The sequence below is a fragment of the Sabethes cyaneus genome, chromosome 3, assembly GCF_943734655.1.
Source record: "Sabethes cyaneus chromosome 3, idSabCyanKW18_F2, whole genome shotgun sequence".
NCBI lineage: Eukaryota > Metazoa > Arthropoda > Insecta > Diptera > Culicidae > Sabethes > Sabethes cyaneus.
In genome coordinates, this window is record NC_071355.1 from 206819603 (window position 1) to 206824813 (window position 5211).

Here is a 5211-nt window from a genome sequence, read left to right on the forward strand (position 1 = left end):
TTGCCAACATCTCAGCACATCTCGACAAAGGTTGGCAGCAAATCTACCTGTCAGACGGGCGCTATTTCTTGCATTTTTTGAAATAGCGCCCTTCGTTAAGTGGACTGTCAAACACCGTTCGTTAAGATACGGATAGCACCCCGCTGATCGGAACAGCAACTTACAAAATGGCAAAATACCTCTCTAACATTCTGAATAACATCGTAGGAAAAACGCCACATCATATTAACAACAGTTTTCAATTTGTAAAAAATATACGGGAACAAAACTTGCCACCGGATACCGTTCTGTTCTCTTTGGACGTCGTTTCTCTCTTCACAAATGTGCCTGTGGACTTTGCACTAGAGTCTGTCGACCAACGATGGGATGAAATCGAGCAGCATACTCGCATTGAAAAGAGTAGTTTTATGGAAATGGTGAAAATCGTGTTAGGTTCAACATTTTTCCAGTACAACGGTGAATTTTTCCGCCAAAAATTCCAATGCCAATGGGCTCCCCTCTCTCCCCCGCAGTTGCAAACATCGTACTGGAGCGCATCGAACAGGCGGCTTTGGAAAAACTACAACAACGAGGAGTAACACCCAGTTTCTACATGCGCTACGTAGATGACTGCCTAAAGGCCCAAACAGAATGCTGCGTCAACGCATCCGTCAGCGTCAATTTGACAGTAAACCCATGGGAAAACTGTCAGAATGACGCCGACGGACGCGTTGACGCAGTGTTCTGTTTGGGCCTTAATGGGAGCCAAAGTCGATCATGTACAGGAGATTCTTAATATATTTTCAATAGTTTTCACCCGCGAATGCAATATACCGTCGAATTAGAAATTAATGGGCAGCTAAAATTCTTGGATACCATCTTACGTATACAGAACGACAAAATATAAACGGAATGGTTTCCAAAAGATCCAAATACTAGATATTTAGACTTTAATTCTGTTAGTCCTTTTTGCCATAAGAAAAACACGGTAGTCGCTTTGGTTGATAGGGCTTTACAGTTGACAGATGCCGAAATTAGACCGAAAACATTACAAACAGTAAAGACAATGCTACATAAAAATCACTATCCCTGCTATTTCGTAGAAAAGGTAATAAAACAAAGACTACATAGGATGTACAATATGTTAGAAGTACCAAGCAAAGAAACAACTCAACAATTCGTGACAATTCCCTATGTTGCCGGTTTAGGTGAAAAATTAGGCAGATATTTAAGACAATTTAAGATTAATGTTGCTTACAGACCAACCGACAAAGTAAAAAACCCGATTTAATCCACCTAGTGGTGAAAGGAACCTTTGTTATACGGTCTTACTTGTTATTTGAGATAGAAATCGACACGTTTTCGGAACATAATTCATGTATTGGTTAACGTTGCGTAATGCATTGGTTTACATAAAATTTTTGAAAATTGAATAAGTTTACAAATTTTGAACAAAATAGAAATACGTTTAAATTTTGATAGATCCTTTTTACCTTTGTTATAGTAGGGTAAGGGATCTAGTTTTCGACCCTGTGCTAGTTTTCGCACTACTGCTAAAACATTCATCAAATAGATTCCTAAGAAAAAGGTAGAGCAACGCTATTATTTAGGATATTGTCAAGGCTGTTATTCTGCTAGAAATTTTGCAAGACCCCACCAAAATTTGCGTCTGTGCGTCGAAATAATCAAGTTTTTTAAACTGGGACTGGAGTTCGAGTGTTTTCTTTTCGTCTAGTGAAAACAGATACGGAATCAAAATTTCCATAAATTGTGTATATTAGGACACTGAATTCATGCAGTATGTTTTTATACAAAGAAAAGGCAATATTTCTGTCCAATTTTCTTTTGTTGCAGTGCATATTTGTTTTTTATGATGTAATTAGAGACGTTTAAAAAAGTACGAAAATTGAAACGCGAAACTGTTTGTGTTCTAGATTTCGACCGGTCGAAACAGTCTTCTGTTTTCCTTCAAGGACGCGTGTTTCATTTTTCGACTCATCGTTCAAAAGCCATGGAAGTCTAAAAAGTATCCAGACCCGAAAGTAATTGTATGATTTCAGGCGTTTTCCGGGATTGCATTTCATACATTTTCCATACATTCATTTAAAGGAGTAGGGTAATTGAAATAGTCTACAAAAAAGGTTTACGGTTTAGTTTTAAAAAAATAATACCAATGTGATATTACAGAAATGTTGCAGTTATTTTTTTGCATTAAATTCATTAATTTAAACAAGCCTCGACTTTGAGAATACAGTACTTTGTACTTGGGTCGAATATTAGAACACGTAAGGGTCGAAAACTAAAACAAGGCGTCGAAAATTAGCCCAATGGAATATTGAATTGAAACGAGAAAATGAGTGAAGAATATACATCGTACACTTATTTCCTTTTAAATGTCAATTGAAAATACATCCTTTTGTACTATTCTAACATATTTTCGAAAAAATAGCGCTATTTGGACGATATATTGCATTTTGTTAGCCATGCGTTTGTTTCATAGGTCGAATTATAGTGCCCTTACCCTATATAACAAAGGTTTAGAAATTGGTCGAAAAACACGAAACTGATCCGAGGCCCGGAGGGCCGAATCACATATACCAATCGATAGAGCTCGACGAACTGAGCAATGTCTGCGTGTGTGTATGTGTGTGTGTATGTGTGTGTGTGTGTGTATGTGTGTGTGTGCAGCTCATTTTCTATCGCCTGTTTCTCGGATATGGCTGAACCAATTTATGCGTTATTAGTCTCATTTGAAAGGTATTATTGCCTAGTATATCATTATTGAATTGCTTCGTGGTCCGATGTTTCGTTTAAAAGTTATAAGCAAAAATGTGAAAACTACGTGACACGGTTTTCTCCGGAACCACACAACCGATTTCAATGATCTTAGTACCAAATGAAAGCTCTTGCTAAATTATAAAAATTTTCAGGAAGTTTTATTGAAAACAAATAAGTAGTTTAAAAGTTATGCTTAAAAACGTGTTTTGACAAGGTAATAATTATCGCCTGTTTCTCAGAGATGGCCAAGCCGATTTATGCGGTATTAGTCTCATTTGAAAGGTAATATAGCCGGATAGATCACTATTGAATGGTTTTTTGATTGGACTTTTAGTTTGAAAGTTAAGAGTAATTGAAATTACATGTTAAAATTTACAATACTTTATAGCGCTTTTAACCAAGATAATTTATCTAGTTTCAATTGTTTTAGTATTAAACGAGAGGTCTTAACACTGCAAATGTTTTTACCAAATTTCATAAGGATTGGTTCTACTGGTCAAAAGATATTTAAAAATGATTGATGAAATTTATTCAAGAAAACCTTAATGACCAAACCTTTAATTGGACTAAACATTTAAAACAGAATAATATAGTAAAAATGTGTAATTTTTCAACGGATGTTTCTTTGCAGCAGTTAATTAATAAAATATAGCACATTTTCTTACACTTTTAGGGTGACCGTGAATCCACCTAATAGGGTGACACAAATTTTTGTTTTTTACATGCGTCCAAAAAAATAGCGTCTTCACAAAAATTCTAGAACACTAAAATAAGCAACTTTGCTGCATATAGTAACTATCTGTCTCTTACTGGTTGCGAAATTTAATGATTTGTTTGAAGAAACCACTTTAAAATCAAGCAAAGCAAAGCCATGGGTGTAAACGTCCTTCAGAACTTGACCCTTCTTTATCGACCGACTTCGCAGCCGGTTATTAGAGTACAGGAAAATTACGGGGCTAGGGCAAAGATCCTATTAACTCTGTAGCGACACCGATTAGTCGAGATTCGAACATACAATGACTGGCTTGTTAGGCTAGCATTGTACCCCGAAGCTAACAGCCACTTTAAAATCAGATCTGCTCAAAAATTCGGTATACGATGTTTTCATTGCTTTCCTATATTCTATAAAGTAATTTATAGCTTAAAATACACTCTGAAAATTGTTTATCGCTAGGATGCATATGGATGATAACTAGCACAGCGTTAACAAACAGTTGAATTAAATTCCGAAGACGTGTCGATTTCTTAATGATCATTTCCAGCTCAAAACGCTAAGCGCAAAAAGCCAGTTTTTACTCGACTATTTTCGATTGGAATTGGAATTTGAATGTGAAAATAGTTTCTTTCTAAACCTAATATTTGACGAGCAGCATTCCAAAAGGTCTCTTTGCGACTCGTCCCTTACGGTTATTACGGCGGCATAAATGCACTTGAATGAGTCTATTTTGCATGAAACGGTTACTGGTGTTATTGGAAAGCTTATCCTTTAGAATAATTGGGTTGAAATCTATTTATGCCGCCGTAATAAGCATAAGAGAAGAAACGCAAAGAGAATATCTCATTTGCACATTGGACCTTTTGACATGTTGGTCGAGATTTCCAGGTTTATCTGTAAGTAAAACATAAAAAGGTTTGACAAAACGGGTCTTTTTTTAAAAAGGAGGTACTACCACTAATCGTACCACTTATGGAGGTATCAATCGGCACCAAATCTAAGATTTTTGCTTTCTGACCTAAAATGAACAATCTGACAAAATTTGGTTCAAATCCGTGAAAGTCGATTACACGGTTATCGGATACTTTGTATGTGTTGACTCCAATAGATAATTATGAGATTTCACAACTGAATAACTTGAGAACGGCTGGGCCTAAGAAACAGTTTATATAAGAATTTAGTTCAAAGTGATGCGTATATAATTTGACTCTGTCAGTTTTATGAAAATTACAAATTCAAATACAAATCAAACATAATATTTTAACTGAAAATGCCTATGACAAATGACATATAAGATGGTATAACAAAGGTTCCTTTCACCACTAGGTGGATTAAATCGGGTTTTTCATAAAATTGCTGAGTAAGGATAAGTAAGTTGTTATTAATTTGAGTAAGTGGAAATAAAAGTAACTTGTATGTGGAAATCTTATTCTTTAACATATACATTGCCTAGTAAAGGTCCTGTAATGCCATTCTATTTGATTCACATCAATAGAGTTTTCTTGAATAATTTTCATCAATTTTTATAAACCTTCAGTTACTCACGCTGTTGTATTTTGTACAACACGTGTAGGTTTTTCAACGCCATATTGTTATAAAGTTACAAATCGTTGATTAACTAACGTATATTCTTCAATAAACTTATTCTGAGCAAAATGTCATAATTATTCAATGCATTAATAATTTAAATTGTTGGGAAAATAGATCACCATAAAGCGCCATCACAGAAACGAAACAAT